The following is an 18,641-nucleotide window of genomic DNA, read 5'->3' as shown; positions in this document are numbered from 1 at the left end:
TGAGCTGCTGTTTTCCAATTTTGCACAGACAAAATTCCAGGGCATGTGGCATTGCAAGGTATTAGCAAACCTAGCAGAATCCCTCTGAGTTCTGCTGAGATTCAGGAAGATACTCCAGGGCAAAAGGACACTTTCGTTACTTGATCAGAAATAAGAGAACAAAGGCTAGCAATCACTGGATAATAGAAAACATAAATCACCACCAAAGTGAATCAGACTATAACAGCAACAATTTTCAAAACAACAAGAACAACAATTACAATTCTAGCTATCATTTACTGAGCCCCTGCACTTAGGAAGGTAATAGATGTTTTTCATACAATGCAACACATACCCCATATTTAAGTTATACAAACTCTGTAACTAATCTTTTGAAATTTGAATTTTATGAAAAAATCTATTTGAAACTCAGAGAGATCATCTGACTTCCTCAACAACACAAAACTAATAAATGCCAGGTCTGTCTGTCTCTGTTAGAAGCATTTAAAGGGAGATAGACCTGGGATATCTGTCCTGAAAAGGAGAAGTATCATCGCCCACTCAACTGCTTGACAAAAACCTGAAATGTAAAGGTTCACTGACTTAACTCTTTTCTTCATGCTGTACATCCAATTACTAAGTCCTTTGAATTCCACCTCAACATATAGCTAAGATACTAGTGCATCTCACATCGCCACTGCCAGGGCCTATGAAAGCTGCCATCGCTTCCCTCCCTGACAAAAACAACCACTACCTCACTATTCCCCTGCTTCTCTGCCTACCTCCTCTCTCACCCACACTTATAGAGCATCCAGAATAAACTTTTTTTTTGAAAGGGTTTTTTTTTTTAACATCTTTATTGGAGTATAATTGCTTTACAATGTTGTGTTAGTTTCTGCTGTATAACAAAGCGAATCAGCTATACGTATACATATATCCCCGTATCTCTTCCCTCTTGTGTCTCCCTCCCACCCTGCCAATCCCACCCCTCTAGGTGGTCACAGAGCACCGAGTTGATCTCCCTGTGCTATGCGGCTGCTTCCCACTAGCTATCTGTTTTACATTTGGTAGTGTATATATGTCCATGCCACTCTCTCACTTTGTCCCAGCTCACCCTTGCCCCTTCCCGTATCCTCAAGTCCATTCTCTACATCTACATCTTTATTCCTGTCCTGCCCCTGGGTTCTTCAGAACCATTTTTATTTTTTAGATTCCATATATATGTGTTAGCATACGGTATTTGTTTTTCTCTTTCTGACTTGCTTCACTCTGTATGACAGACTCTAGGTCCATCCACCTCACTACAAATAACTCAATTTCATTTCTTTTTATGGCTGAGTAATATTCCGTTGTATATATGTGCCACATCTTCTTTATCCATTCATCTGTCAGTGGACACTTAGGTTGCTTCCATGTCCTGGCTTAGAAAGGGGTTTTTTTTTTTTTTTTTTGCGGTATGCAGGCCTCTCACTGTTGTGGCCTCTCCCGTTGCGGAGCAACAGGCTCCAGACGTGCAGGCTCAGCAGCCATGGCTCACGGGCCCAGCCGCTCCGCGGCATGTGGGATCCTCCCGGACCGGGGCACGAACCCGTGTGCCCTGCATCGACAGGCGGACTCTCAACCACTGCGCCACCAGGGAAGCCCAGAAAGGGCTTTTTATTTATTTATTTTTTTTTTATTTTTTGGCTGCACTGCATGGCATGTGGGATCTTAGTTCCTTGACCAGGGATCAGTCCCTCACCCCCTGCAGTGGAAGCGCTGAGTCTTAACCCCTGGACTACCAGGGAAGTCCCCAGAATAAACTTTTAATTATGCAAATCAGATCAGATCACTCCTTTGCTTAAAATGGCTCAAGACTTTCTTTCTGCACTTGGAATAAAATCTTGCATTTCACCACGATTTGCAATCTCCTCGTGATTAGGTGCATTTGTGCCATCCCCTCCCTTGCTCACTAAAGACAAATCCACACTAGCTGTCACATACTACCTTGGAAAGGCCCACTCTAATGACCTCGTTTTAACTTAACACCCTCCTTAAGGACACTGTCTCCAAATATAGTCATCACAGTCTGAGGTACTGTGGCTTAGGACTTCAACGTATGAAATTTGGGGGGACACAATTCACCTTATAATCACGCCTGACAATGCACCAGTGTGCAAGACACAGTCACCACTAGGAAATAATTTATATTCCATGGAGGAAACAGTTATTTTAAAAAGTCACATATACCAAAATAACAAGGCGTTGATTAGTGCTAACAAGGACAATAAAGGTGGGTAAGGGAAAGAGATGATGGAGGTTTACAGTTAGAGAGGATAGTTAGAAATGTTCTCCAAGGAGGTGAATTTTTAGGAGAGATTTGAATTAGTAGAAAAAGTGAGCCCTGCAAAAATAAGATTCCAGCAGATAAATAAATAGTAAACCTAGCATCCCTCAGGGAATATACTTGAGATATTTGACTGACGGAATATAAAAAAGCTGTGAAACTGAATGTGAACACATGACATCAGAGAGATAATTAAGGGTCAGATAAAACAGGACATTTAGACCATGGTAGAAATTTTCGACTTTCATGTGTAATGAGAAGCCGTCAGTTTGGATCAAGTCAGGGAAATGGTGTAATTCATGTTTGAAACATATTTCTGGGTTCTGTGGAGGAGAGACAGAGAGAAAGACAAAGAATTAGGAGCAGTCACTTTAGGACGTCATTGCTCCGATTCTTATGAACCGTAAGTTGGCTTGGATTGTGTTCAGAGTTGTGGGGTGGTGATGGGAGGTCAGATTCAGGATGTATTTTGAAGGTATAGTCAATACATAGATTTATGGTGAAGCATGAAAGAAAGAGGGATTAAACTATGATTCTGAACATTTTTGCCAGAGCAATGGAGTGAATATAATGCCCTTCACTAGGATGGGGACATTTCGGAAAGAGTGAGTTTGAGAAAGTCAAGAGCTCCCCATTGGGCATGTTATATTTAAAATATAAATTAGACATCCAACTAGAGAAGTTGGATAGACACTCTGGATCTGGAGCTATGGGAGAGATCAGGAGTGGAGATGTAGATAAGGGAATTGTCATTATGTAGATCAGTGCCATTCATCGTGCATTTCTTGGCTAGTATCAGTGTGTGAACTGCTGCTAGAAAGCAACCTGGAAAGTGTCACAATTGAGACACTGCTTAGAAATTGTGTGAGTGCCATCAAGATCACATGGGAGTCATGCACAGTGTTTGTGTTACAAAAGTATCAGTTTGTCATAGACTGGGGGAAAAAAACAAGACAAAACATTTTATCACTGTTAAAGTGATATAAAGAAGGTAATCCTGATACAGATGCTGTTTAAATCCAAGGGGCCTTGTGTGATCTTCTGGGGATTAAGTATAGATAGAAAAAAGAAGAGAATAAAAACTGAGCCTCCGGGGCTTCCCTGGTGGCGCAGTGGTTGAGAGTCCGCCTGCCGATGCAGGGGACACGGGTTCGTGCCCCGGTCCGGGAAGATCCCACATGCCGCGGAGCGGCTGGGCCCGTGAGCCATGGCCCGCAAAGCCTGTCCGGAGCCTGTGCTCCGCAACGGGAGAGGCCACAATGGTGAGAGGCCCGCGTACAGCAAAAAAAAAAAAAAAAAAAAACTGAGCCTCAGGACGCTCCATGTTGTCGAGATCAGGTTGAGGAGGATGGACTGGCTAGAAATTGGAAAGGAATGGCTTATGGAATAGGATAATAAAGGGAAGCCAAACAAAGACAATGTTTCAAAGAGGCAGGGTGTGGTCATCCATGTCATATGCAGTTGAGGGACTAAGATGAAGACTAAAATATAGCCTCCTGAGCTTCAAATATCAGTATATATGTATATTTATATCCATATCAGCTTCTGTATTTATACTTATATCTGTACCTAATTCTATGTATATTTATCTATATCTATGTATATATATCTATATCTTAAAGACACCTGAACTTATTATGGGTATTATTATTCTGTTCCATTGATATATTTTACCAGTCAAATTTTGGGACAGTGCAGTTCTGATTTTTTGAGCTTAGTATCTCACATAACAATTTAATATTTATCAATATTTTTTATTAAAAAATATGAATCATGTAAGTTTCTTCATATTTCTTGTTTGGGTATTGTTGATATCAGATTTTATATCTATGTTATGAAGGGGAATAAAATGAATTTTCCTATTTCTTCCTCATTTGTAGGGAAGTTGTTGATGTATTTTTTTTTATTTATAACTAGGTATCATTTCTGAAGTCCTATATTTTAAAATATTTTCATTTCACTAGTTTACTTAACTTAGTTTTAAAAAATTTAGTCTAATTTTTATTAAAAAATAAATTTTATTGTATTACTTATTTAATTGAAAAATATAAAGCTTTAATGTAAGTGTATCATATATATTTATATATTTTTCTTCTGTTTTTCAGTTGAGTATCCAGGGCATTGAAGCTAATGTTTCGTGGGTCTTATTTTTCTTTTTAAATAAATAACTACACTTCTAATTTATATTTCTGAATTGAAAGTGAGAAATTTTGTGGGGTTTTTTTCTAAATTTAGTACTGAATTTTCTACATTTTAATGATTATATATGATATTAGTAAATACTTTGAAATATATAGAAAGGGAATATTTGATTTTTATTATAATAATACATATGTATATGTGTATGTGTTTATATTTAGTTGTACAAAACATCGTTTTTTACATCTGTTGGACTTTCTCGTTATTTATTTGAAAAGTTATATTAATAGATTTCTTAATGTTTGTTCACTCAAGCATTCTTGAAATCCTTCTATATGATCATGCTGTATTTTACCTCTCTATATTTTTATTCCATTTACTACTCTCTTTTTCATTTTTAAATGTATATCTAGAATGCATTCTTCTTTATCTGGGCAAACATGCAAGTCATCCTCTTAAACTTTCTCAAAGAATTCCTCCAAAACAATTTTATCCACAATTTTATGATTCCAATTTAATCAATAGCACAGGGCACTCAAGCACTTATTAGAGAATTAATCCATGAATGGGCTGCAATTTCGCTCTTTCTAAAGGCTCAGTTAAGGTAATTGAAAGGAAAACAAATCTAAGGCAGATGTATTATCTATCGCTGTAGGATCCTTAAGCTCAGTCCTTGTGTTGTAGGTTATTAGAAACTAGAAGACATTAAGTACGTTCCCTTGGCTTCCTGTAGATTTAATGGTGCTCTGTCCCCATTTTGATATAAGATCCAGCTGACATGAATTATATTTTATATGAAATGATTTAAAATAAGAAACCCCCCTTTGGAGACTCTATACACATTTTGTTAAAGTGTAGAACTGAAAATATTTTATATTTTATTGAAAAATATGTAAGTACCCACGTATCATATCTTTACAGAACTTAGCAGGATGGAATATTTTGATTTTCAAGATAGACTTGAAATTTTAAAAATTTATTTGAAGGGTTATTTTAAAATTTAAAGCAAAATTGATATTCTTTATTTGTAAGGTACTCAGAATCTGTATTCAATGTCAAGTTCAATAATTAAATTTTTCCAAGTGGTTGCTGATGTTTATTTTACAATTTTACTCTTTCATTTGGAATTATTATATAATCTGTTTCAACTGACTTTTTTTTTTTTTTTTTTTTTTTTTTACATCTTTATTGGAGTATAATTGCTTTACAATGGTGTGTTAGTTTCTGCTTTATAACAAAGTGAATCAGTCATACATAAACATATGTTCCCATATGTCTTCCCTGTTGCGTCTCCCTCCCTCCCACCCTCCCCATCCCACCCCTCCAGGCTGTCACAAAGCACCGAGCCAATATCCCTGTGCCATGCAGCTGCTTCCCACTAGCTATCTACCTTACTGCGTTTGTTAGTGTGTATATGCCCATGACTCTCTCTCGCCCTGTCACAGCTCACCCTTCCCCCTCCCCATAACCTCAAGTCCGTTCTCTAAGAGGTCTGCGTCTTTATTCCTGCTTTACCCCTAAGTTTTTCATGACATTTTTTTTTTTCTTAAATTCCATATATATGTGTTAGCATACGGTATTTGTCTCTCTCTTTCTGACTTACTTCACTCTGTATGACAGACTCTAGGTCTATCCACCTCATTACAAATAGCTCAATTTCGTCTCTTTTTATGGCTGAGTAATATTCCATTGTATATATGTGCCACATCTTCTTTATCCATTCATCCGATGACGGGCATTTAGGTTGTTTCCATCTCCGGGCTATTGTAAATAGAGCTGCAATGAACATTTTGGTACATGTCTCTTTTTGAATTATGGTTTTCTCAGGGTATATGCCCAGTAGTGGGATTGCTGGGTCATATGGTAGTTCTATTTGTAGCTTTTTAAGGAACCTCCATACTGTTCTCCACAGTGGCTGTATCAATTTACATTCCCACCAACAGTGTAAGAGGGTTCCCTTTTCTCCACACCCTCTCCAGCATTTATTGTTTCTAGATTTTTTGATGATGGCCATTCTGACTGGTGTGAGATGATATCTCATTGTAGTTTTGATTTGCATTTCTCTAATGATTAGTGATGTTGAGCATTCTTTCATGTGTTTGTTGGCAGTCTGTATATCTTCTTTGGAGAAATGTCTATTTAGGTCTTCTGCCCATTTTTGGATTGGGTTGTTTGTTTTCTTGTTATTGAGCTGCATGAGCTGCTTGTAAATTTTGGAGATTAATCCTTTGTCAGTTGCTTCATTTGCAAATATTTTCTCCCATTCTGAGGGTTGTCTTTTGGTCTTGTTTATGGTTTGCTTTGCTGTGCAAAAGCTTTGAAGTTTCATTAGGTCCCATTTGTTTATTTTTGTTTTTATTCCCATTACTCTAGGAGGTGGGTCAGAAAGGATCTTGCTTTGATTTATGTCATAGAGTGTTCTGCCTATGTTTTCCTCTAAGAGTTTGATAGTTTCTGGCCTTACATTTAGGTCTTTAATCCATTTTGAGCTTATTTTTGTGTATGGTGTTAGGGAGTGATCTAATCTCATACTTTTACATGTAGCTGTCCAGTTTTCCCAGCACCACTTATTGAAGAGGCTGTCCTTTCTCCATTGTACATTACTGCCACCTTTATCAAAGATAAGGTGTCCATATGTGCATGGGTTTATCTCTGGGCTTTCTATCCTGTTCCATTGATCTATCTTTCTGTTTTTGTGCCAGTACCATACCGTCTTGATGACTGTAGCTTTGTAGTATAGTCTGAAGTCAGGGAGCCTGATTCCTCCAGTTCCTTCTTTCGTTCTCAAGATTGCTTTGGCTATTCGGGGTCTTTTGTGTTTCCATACAAATTGTGAAATTTTTTGTTCTAGTTCTGTGAAAAATGCCAGTGGTAGTTTGGTAGGGATTGCATTGAATCTATAGATTGCTTTGGGTAGTAGAGTCATTTTCACAATGTTGATTCTTCCAATCCAAGAACATGGTATATCTCTCCATCTATTTATATCATCTTTAATTTCTTTCATCAGTGTCTTATAATTTTCTGCATACAGGTCTTTTGTCTCCTTAGGTAGGTTTATTCCTAGATATTTTATTCTTTTTGTTGCAATGGTAAATGGGAGTGTTTTCTTGATTTCACTTTCAGATTTTTCATCATTAGTATATAGGAATGCCAGAGATTTCTGTGCATTAATTTTGTATCCTGCCACTTTACCAAATTCATTGATTAGCTCTAGTAGTTTTCTGGTAGCATCTTTAGGGTTCTCTATGTATAGGATCATGTCATCTGCAAACAGTGACATCAACTGACTTTTGAAAGTAAATAAAAATATCCCCAGCTGTATGGATTAGTGACATACGCAATTAGATTACTGCTGATTAACTGAATACCCAATACTCAAAAAACAATCAGCATGTTCCTATAATATGAAGAGATACTGTGTACTTCATAATGTTTGATATTTTATGGAAGAGTTGGTAACTCAACTGAGATTTATGTCTTGTCTTCAAGGAACTTCAGATTGTAATATGACAAATGTAATTAGATGTCAAGTTGCATGGTATGATCTCTGAGTACTGAAGTATTTTGAAGAAGGAAGAGATGAGTGAGGTCTGGGTTTGTCAGGGAAACTTCTACGGAGCAAGGAAGAATTTAGGTTGGCCATGAAGAAAATAAAATAGAATTGAGATAGGCAGAAGATATTCTTAGTAGCTGAAGTCACATAAGGAAAAAAAGTCTATGTACTGTTTGTTGGACACTGTGAACATGAAGGTGAACAATTATATCTGAGTAAATTTCTAGTGAGCTGAGGAACTGAGTCTTCCTCCTAATGCTGCCTGTGACAGACCACACACTATGCAATTCTAGTTCAATCAATGGGTTTTTTTAAAAAAACAATTACCGTATGTCAAAGATCTTCGCACACCACCTTTCTGTCCTGCAGAATTCAAAATGAAAACTAACTTTGGTTTTAGTGAAAAACACCTTTTTTTTTTAAAACATTGGGGTTAATTTTAAAAAGGCCAGATTCTTCAGATATGTTTTTTTCTACTGCCGAATGTTTTGCATTCAGTGGGAAATGAGTTCCATATGCTATTTCTGTGAATGTCCGTATTAAGTATGAGGTCATAGGAAGCTCTAGAAATTTAATCTAGAAAAGGGCAGGGCACAAAGAAGGGAACTAATATCAGTGGGACTGGATATGGCTCCCGGTGGAGATTCTGAGTGTATTCAGTTTTGCTTCTGAATGCATTTTTATGCTTTCGCTATAATGTTTGCCCTTCCCCTATTGTCCCATTCTCCATGACAGATACCAGATAGCATAGGATCATTTAGAAGGAAGAAAAAGTCTTTTGTTTCATAACCAAGCATTAATCTGCAAATTACAGCATTTGTTTCCCATGTTGGTTCCATAAGGAATATCCTAATGGACTCATAATAGAACATCATTACCACATCAGCGAAAAGTAAGGTGCCTTTTGTAGGCTAGACTATTACATTACAATTAAGTAAATCCTGTGGACTCATTGGTAGTTCCACAAAATTATACCCAAATGCTTGACTATGAAAATCATTGAAGGGGAGACTATAATTAAAATATCTCTCTGTCTCTAGCAAGGAGAAATGCCTCCAAAAAAGCAATATGGGTTTCCTATATAAACTTTTATTTTGATGATCCCAAAAGTATACTTAGTGGGGTACACACAATCTTGAGTGCTCACTATGCATCAGGCATTTGTAAACTGAAAATACAAATAAAATTACAAACAGTACTTTTCCTAAAGAAGAGGCAGTTTCAGTGATGGCAGATAAATGAATATTCACCATTCATCCTGTGTACCCGGTTAGAAGTAGGCATAGGATCTGGCCAGATCCCACAGAATCTAGAGGTTAGAAAGTAGAGGTTAGGGCAGTCTTTCTAGAGAGAGCAATGGCTAGACTTAGTATTTGGTGTGTAAAGATTCAATCAGATAAAAACATTAGTGGAAAAACTGGTGAAATTCGAATGAAGTATGGAGTTAATAGTGAATGTACCAATGTTGTTCACATAGATTTTTCAAATATACCAAAGTTAAAACATTAGGCGAAACTGGGTGACGGACATATAGGAACTCACTGTGCTATCTTTGCCTCTTTTCAGTAAATCAGAAATTTCCAAGGAAAAAAAAAAAGCTAAACATGTGTGGTGATAATGTTTGCTGGTCAAGAGGGTGGGACCCTAATATCTTTCAGGCAGAGGAAGTCAGCATGTCAAAGTTACATGAAAAAAACATGGCAAAATAGGCTAGGGTAGAATGTCAGTGACATTTGGGCAAAGAGGCCATGAAATAACCAAACAGGGCAAACAGGCCAGCTTGTGAAGACACGTGGGTTTCAGTCTAAGGAGAGGCTCTATTCTGTAGGAAATGGAGGCCACTGGAGGATTTTAAGCAGGAAAATGGCAAAATCAAACTTCTACTTTGAAAGGAGATTCGCAGACCCTTTTAGAGCAGAATCTCTCCTCACTAATCTTTCAAAATTGATGATTGAGTCCCTAATTACAATGGTTCTCCTTGCAAGCATGTTATCTTCTTTCCTAGTGGTTCCAACAACCTTATGGATATTCTCAACTAAATTTTCTTAAACATTACCGTGATTGAAGCCACTTTGCTGTGCTTTTATACCTTCAAGCACCTGACTCTTGCTGTGTTTTCAACCAGATATATGAAAATTGTGGAATTTACAATAGAAGAGTATTTCCGAACTTGAAGGAAAATACTCACTGGACTTTTCACCAGAGTGCTTTCACATAATTGCCAAATTGCCCAGAATTTAAGATTACAAGGAAAAATCAATCCACTTCTTTTGAAGTCTGTGAAGAGGCACGTTTAATCAGATTTCTCTAGTATCTGTGCTTTTGAAAATGTGATATTTCAGGCTCCTACTTTACCGATTTGACAATTTACAAATTACCCTTCAATAAGAAAGAAAGAGACTGCATTACTCTGCCCTTGCTCACTCTGTGTATACTCCACATAAAATAGCTGGCATTGCTTATATAATGAGACAGCTTAGAGATTTCTGTGATGCCGTATGATTTTACAGCAAGAGTCAAAATAAACATCCAAAAGGATTATTCTCATCCATCCCATTTTGCCCGTTACATCAGTTACGGTTTTAAAATACAAAATGTGAATATGGGTTTCTTGGTCAGAGTTAGTCATTTTTTCCCCAAACACAGTTACTGGGTAGTATTTTTTTTTCTACTAAAATCTTTATTTGCTGCCCATCTTCTGGATCCGTCACCTGTTTCACTCTCTCCTCAGTTGGTTTGATTACAACCCCCTTTTCAAATTAGACTTAAGAATAACTTCCCCCTTAAGGACATGAGGATGGTCTTGCACTGTGTGCTTCAAGCTGTCTGGAGAGAGGAACTCTTACTGTTTTGTTTTAGCTCTCTTACAGACAGAAAACGATGTTTAAAACTCTAACGTCTTTCAAAGTTAGCCACTAAAATTGTAAAGTGTTTATTAGGTGTCCTCTGCTCTAAATCCTGTACATGGATTAGTGTGTGCAGACCTCACAATGGCCCTATGAATTCACTATTACAATTATCTGCAATGTAGAGGAGAAAACTGGAGTGCAGAAATTTAAGTAACTTGCTCAAGTTCACCCAGAGATGAGTGGAGAAACTCAGAGCTGACACTATAGTCTGTGCCCTTAACCACTGTTCTAATACTGGAAAACGAAACTGTTGTCACCTTTGTACTCTCAGATGTGGCATCCATCTGTATAAACAGTATATAAATTCCGATTTATATGATTATGAATTCACATGTCCATGATTTGATCCTCATTTTACTGGTAAGGAATCTGAGATTTTTCCAATTGTGTGGGTCGGAGACCCCACATTTGGAGTTAACACGGGCACAATGCTGTCTCTTAGAGTTCCACATCTGTGAAACAAATATTGCTACCTGTCCTCTGAGGGTGTATTGAGTTAGAAGCAAACAACTATAAAATATCACTATACACGCCAATATGCTTTCCAGCAAAATGCCTGGTAAATCCATACCTACTCCAAGCTATGCTTTGACTAAGATTTAAAAGATAAATATTGGAAATGCATGAGGTTTCTACTTCTCTATACTTTTTTCCCACGGTAATTTATATGCAAGCTCTTTACTCAAGTCTCCCCATAGAATTTTGGCTCTACGTACAAAGAGAACTTTTCCTTCAGTGTTCCCAGATCTAGGAAATTAGACTATTTATTTTCCCCTTTCATTGTCTGAAACAAATTCATTCTTCCAACGCTGAATTTCTTGAAGATGTCCTTTGTGCCTGGTGCGTTTCTAGCTGCTGGGGAGTACAACAATGAAAAAAAAAATTAGGCAAAAATCCTTTCCTCACTGAAGCTTGTATTCTGAAAGGGGAGAAGGTGACAGACAATAAACAAATGAGACACATGATAGACCATGTTGTGGTAAGTGCTAAGGAGAAAATAAGAACGAGAATGAGGCTAGAGAATGAGGGAGGGTACAATTATATCACTGAGAAGGTGGCTTTAAGCAAAGACCTGGAGGAGTCAAGAAGGGAGATACAGGGGTATCTGGAGGAAAAGCATTGCAGGCAGAGGGGACGGGACGTTTGGGAGCAACAGAATGATCAAGGGCAAGAGTAAGAGAGAATAAAACAGAACGTTACTGAAGGGTCGGGACACAGGAGTGATATGACAAATTGTGAAAGGGTCCTTCTGACTGAATTGAGAGCATTCTGTGATGGGACAAGAAGGAAGCAAGATAAACTTCTAGATGGAGCTGTTGCAAATCTGGGTGAGAGATGATGGTGGCTTGGGCCAGCTGGTGGCAGTGCAGGTGGTGACCGTGGATTAATTCTGGATCTACTTGGTGCAGAGAATAAACAATATTTGTTGATGGATAGTGTATTTTACATTACAGAACCAGAGGAGTAAGGATGATGTCATGTTTTTGGCTTTTGCAAGTGAAAGAAAGGGGAAAAGAATAGAATGTCTTGATTATAAAGGAATATTAGAAATTTACAACAAATAAATGGGCTCCTTGATGAATTAATGAACCAGCTGGATTCAGATTAGAACACAAAGAACAGCCTAGAATGACAAATATTGATAGTTTTCTAGAAGGTGGCTGATGAAGACAGGTACTATCTGGTTTAATATTCATGATAGAGATTTTTAAGGTTAATTAGAAAGTTAATGTAGGTGTTTTGGGGCCCTATTTGCCAGTATACATTCTTCTACCCACCGACATTCAGAATTTTTCCTTTTTTTTAAAACTCAGCCTGTGGTACCAAATAGAGAAATTGTGGTGTCATTTTTCAACAAGACAAAAACTGTATCTGTAATTTTAAACAGATTGGAGCTAAGGTGAGAAGTTAACTTGGTCTGCAGGTTTTTCTCTCCCACAGTGATAGTTTAGTGCATACATAAATCCCCGTATCTAATGCTTGAAGATTTCACAAGGCATGAGTGGAATTAAATCAATTTGGAAATGAGAATTAATTTGGAAATAGGACTAACGTTTACTCTTACATACAGCATATGCATGAAATCACCGTTCATACTTGGCGCACACACACACACAACATACAACTGTTTGCAATAAAATTTCCTATGTACTTTCTGAGGTCGCCTTGTCAATAACATCCTTGAGTGGACAATTCAGTTATTCTCATCAGCCTTTTATATAGTTGAAAAATCGAAGTTCAAATAAAGAGACTTTTCCACAGTCACCCAATAAAGAGTTGCTGAGGCCAGACTTGAACTCCAAGGTTTTAGGTCTCCCACCACCATCAGACACCTCACTAATTCCTAAAGTATGTAACCACTAAGTCTTTGTGTTATAGTCTCATGAATTTATTCCTCTTTTCTTAGCTCAAATATTTAAAGCCGATCTGGAGAGCTCATGGGTGTTGGTTTTTTTAGGCTCCAGCAGCCATGCCGGATCAGTGGAATTTCATACAGGATTTGAAGGTTAAGGCATTTGAAGCACTTAATTTTTTATTGTCCCAAAGATACATTTTCCCTTACCTGCTGTCAAAGCCTCATATACTAACCCTTCAAATTCAGATTAAAATCTGCAGGATTTAGTCTGTTTTGACCATCTCATTGTCAGTAATCAATATCCCATAGGTTATACAAATGGTAATAAAGAAGGTGCCATCCTGTTTATTGCATCTTAGAATCGTTAAATGTCATCCAATTCTTATGTTTACAGACAACTTTTTTCCCTGATTGGTTCCTCAGTTAGGTTTTGTTTACCCTCTCGATTCAATGCCCTATGGTCTTCTATTACTTTCCTTTTTCTTCGGTTATTCCTGCGGAAAGACCAACATGCTATGGAAATATGCCATTGAGACTGAAATCCATTTAGCTTGCTTCTGCCCTCAGACAAACCCTAATGGGAGCAGACACTCAGCACACTGATTATAGAGATTTCATCCACATGTAGTAACTCACCAAGGTGTAAAAACAATTCCATGCATTTGTTCATACAATAAGCATTTCATCTTATTAATAAACTTTTGTATCTTTTGTAACCAGGACTGTTCAAGATTTTTCTTGAAAGATAAGTGGAAGTGCCTGGCAGGGGAAAGTCATTCTGTTCTGGAAATAAAGATGCACTGCCTTGGTGGCGGCGGGGTCACAGCATTGTGTACTAGAATATGTTGGGGGTCGATTGCTCAGCATCACTGAGAAGGAATAATATGGACACTGGACCAGTCAGGCAAGGTTCTACCCTTGGGTGATGAACACAGAACTCTCTTCTTTTTCTTTCTTTCCTGAAATTTGTCACTGAGGTATTTTTTGCTCAACAAGAGTGAGCGACTCTGCTCTCTGAGTGAGTGGCTCACACTCCATCCTGTAGAAAATGCTATTTATTATTGATATCGCTATGCATATTCTATGGAATATAAAACACTAAATTTTCTACTGGTGCCTTTGGCACAGTGGAGAAGGAAACTTTTTAAAAGGAAAACATTGCCTCATCTATAATAAATTAATAACAACTCAGTATGTGGTTTTTAAAAGTAACAAAATGCATTCTAGCTGTTTTTGAAGGGATTTTAGGCTATACGCAAATAGGCAGCTTTAAAAATTTCAATTTAGGGATTAGCATTTTTATACTTTCTCTCCCTCAGGTTATGCTTGCCCTACCTAAAGTGTTTATATCATGTCTGAAATTCTGTATATGGACAGGAAATAATTAACTCTCATTTGTGAAGTGTTTTACAACTTACAATTTTGTGTTTTGTTGTTTATATCCGTTTTCCCTTGTTAACTGTGGAGAAATGTCATAGGATGGGTTATTATTAGTCCATGTTCTGGAAGAGAAAACTGAGTCTTGCAAAAGTTGTGGTCAGGTCATGTCATGCACTGGTTTGCTCAGAATTGAAGACTTCATTTATGTTCCAGCCCCTTCAAGACTTCTTTTTTTAGGCTCTAACTTTTATCTGCCTGTTGCCTCCCTGCACAATCTTTTTTTAAAAAAAAAAAAAATAATAGCTTTATTGAGATATAATTCACATACCATACAGTTTACCCACTTAAAGTGTATAATTCAGTGGATTTTGCATATCCACAGCGTTGGGCAGCCATTACCACAGTCAATATTAGAACATTTTCATTACCCCAAAAAGAAACCCTGTATTTGTTAGTCATAAATCCCCATGTCCTACATACACTACCAAATGTAAAATAGATAGCTAGGGGGAAGCAGCCACGTAGCACAGGGAGATCAGCTCAGTGCTTTGTGACCACCTAGAGGGGTGGGATAGGGAGGGTGGGAGGGAGGGAGACGCAAGAGGGAGGAGATATGGGGATATATGTATATGTATAGCTGATTCACTTTGTTATAAAGCAGAAACTAACACACCATTGTAAAGCAATTATACCCTTAATAAAGGTGTTAAAAAAATTAAGTCAATCAGTGAATCCCCATGTCCTCCCAACTTGTAGACAACGACCAATCTACTTTCTAACTGTATAGATTTGCCAGTTCTGAACGTTTTATGTAAGTGAAATTATACAACATATAGTCCTTTGTGACTGGCTTCTTTCACTTAGCATGTTTTCAAGGTTCATCCATGCTATAGCATGTATCAGTACTTCATAAGAAAATCTTTGGTTGTTTAATTCTTCAAGAATAATTGAAAACACGATGGTGTGATGGAAAAGTGAAGTCACAAAGATATCGTAATCCACTAATATTGTTTCAAAATACATTAATTGATTATAATAATTTGACAATGTAGCTTGAACAATTTCTTTTTTTAAAATTAATTATTTATTTTTGGCTGCATTGGGTTTTTGTTTTCTGTGCGTGGGCTTTCTCTAGTTGCGGTGAGCGAGGGCTTCACTTGTTGCAGAGCATGGGCTCTAGGTGCGTGGGCTTCAGTAGTTGTGGGCACAGAGGCTCAATAGTTGCGGCTCTCAGGCTCTAGAGCGCAGGCTCAGTAGTTATGGCGCACGGGACTAGTTGCTCTGTGGCATGTGGGATCTTCATGGACCAGGGCTAGAGCCCATGTCCCCTGCATTGGCAGGAAGAGTTTTAACCACTGCACCACCAGGGAAGTCCCTGAACAATTTCTTTAGATAGATACGCCATTCTGCTCATCTGTTTCTTCAACTTACCTTCTGAATCTTTGCTGTTGGTATATTTCTGTGTTGCCTGTTTGTACTTAGCTTCTGGAACTCCATCCCTACTCTTGGTCCTCAAAGTGAGTAAGACAGAAAATCTGACATGAAGCAAATAAAGAAAAAGTAGTTCTCTGTTTCCATATTGTCTGTCTCTCCTCAGAGTTTTATCAAGAGGAGATGGAACTGTCGTTCTCCTATGCTTGTATCTGCAGGGCAAAGGGGTCCCAAAGCCTTGAGTTTCTGTCACTTTTTCAGCATCTGCTAGATGGGTTAACATTTGCAAGTCATATTAGTCACTCTGGTTTGCGTTCTCTTGATTAAAAATGTCGATAATAATTCCTCATTTTCTGACAAAGCTATTATGAGGAGCAAATGGTCTGTGAAAGTGAGTATTTTTTGCTTTGTAAAGCTCTATGTAAGGACACATCAGCTACTATAATTATCATTACCATAGACCTCCTCAGAGCAATCAGGGGCAACTGCTTATCACTAATGAAAAAAATAAATTGAAACCACAATGAACATTATGCTATATCCCTGTGAAAGGTATGAAACTTCAACAACAAGCTCAGATAAATGGGACATTTAGTGTCTTCTTTTCTTCTTTAAAATAATTTTAGTTTGAATCTGTGTCTCATTCCTCCAGATGGGCAGAATATACAAAAGTACAGAGTGTTAAGACATGCTTCCACATTGGAGCTGTCTCATGATTGATCTGTTTTATGTTTTCACCACTGAAGTACCTGTTCTCCTGCCATGAGGTAGGTCCAGGGGCTATGCTATTTCCCTGTGAGGTTTGAGACACAGGATTCTTTAAGCACAGGGAACACTGGTCAATATTATGTAACAACCTAACAGGGAAAAGAATTTGAAAAAGAACAGCTACATGTATATGTATAACTGAATCACTTTGCTGTACACCTGAAACTAACACAACATTGTTAATCAACTATACTCCAATATAAAATAAAAAGTAAAAAAAACCCCAACCCTAAAAATCAAAGCACCTTGGAATCTAGCTGTCCTAGATCTACCAGACAGTCATCTCCAAGAGGTTGTACCATCTTTCAGGGTGGTACCCAAGTCCTAGGCCAGCTGCTAGCCCACTAATCTCCAAAACTTCCAAGCTTTCCCGGGAGTTAGAGTTCTCTACCTCTACAGACTTCTCAAAGATGCCACCTTCAGTTCCCTCCCCATCCAGAGCCCCTCTCATCATCTCTTTATTCTGTGGAACTTCCCTGGTGGTCCAGTGGTTAAGATTCTGCGCTTCCAATGCAGGGGATGTGGGTTTGATCCCCGGTCAGGGAACTAAGATACCGCATGCTGCATGGCACAGCCAAAACAAACAAACAAATATTCTATCACTTTGAATCAGCGTTCTGTTTTTGATTTGTAAAGGACACTGAGGAAAGAAAATAAAGAGAACCTGACTACCTTCTTGTAATGCTGGAAGTCAGCTTGTTGATTTGAATGTGAAGAATTCCTAATAATACCTCACCTCTGATCTCATCTTGCCTGGGGCATTTAGAAAGCCATTTAAGTTTCTCCTGGGTTTCTACCGCATACCTCGGTAGGTGAAATAGCTGCTCTTAGCACATGGGACTCAACCTAAATAGATCTCAGAAGACTCTAAAAGTAAAGGGAAAGACCAAATGTTTAATCCAAATTTTACTTTAAGAATCAGAATCTGAAGCATATTTTTCATGGGATTTTTTTCCCCTGAATATTATATGCTGTCTTCAACCAGAGAAGACATTGTGTCTGCATGTTGAGGAAGAGTCTCAAAAAACTATTGAACTTGTTTTCAAAATAATAATATTATTATAATTTTTACTATTACAGTCTCTTTGAGGCTTTCACTGATTTTTTTCCCCCCTTTGGCCGCAGTGGTTTGCGGGATCTTAGTTCCCGGAACAGGGATTGAACCCATGCCCTCAGTAGTGAAAGTGCAGAGTCTTAACCACTGGACCACCAGGGAATTCCCTCAAAATAATATTACTTTAGATCTGTTTTGACTGTCCCCAAGCATTGTGGCCATGAGTAAGTCATTTAACGGCAAAGATTTCCTCATATGAAAAGTGGCTAGAGTTACATCTTGTTGTGAGGATTCAGTATGGTAACACAACATGAAAGCATTTTGAAATCTGAAAAGTACCAGAAGATAAAAGGGGGCAAACATGCAAAAAATAAACTTTGGAGGGGTGGGATAGGGAGGGTGGGAGGGAGGGAGGGAGGTGCAAGAGGGAAGAGATATGGGAACATATGTATGTATAACTGATTCACTTTGTTATAAAGCAGAAACTAACACCATTGTAAAGCAATTATACTCCAATACAGATGTTAAAAAAGAACAAAAAAAACCCACCAACTTTGGAGGAAGTCAGGAGTCCAGGTCCTGGCTGAAACACCTGTGTGTGGTCTTTCAGGCCTGATCATAGTCAATTACAAAGGCTGTTTACCCAGCAGGATTCAGGGAAGAAAGCTGCCCTCCTCACCCCCAACCTGGGACGCAGCCAGTGCACTGCAGTTTCCGAAGGGAGTTGCAGTTAAGGACGCACGCCC

This window comes from Lagenorhynchus albirostris, chromosome 10 (genome assembly GCF_949774975.1).
Source record: "Lagenorhynchus albirostris chromosome 10, mLagAlb1.1, whole genome shotgun sequence".
Classification (NCBI taxonomy): domain Eukaryota; kingdom Metazoa; phylum Chordata; class Mammalia; order Artiodactyla; family Delphinidae; genus Lagenorhynchus; species Lagenorhynchus albirostris.
Note: the sequence above shows the minus strand (reverse complement) of the source record.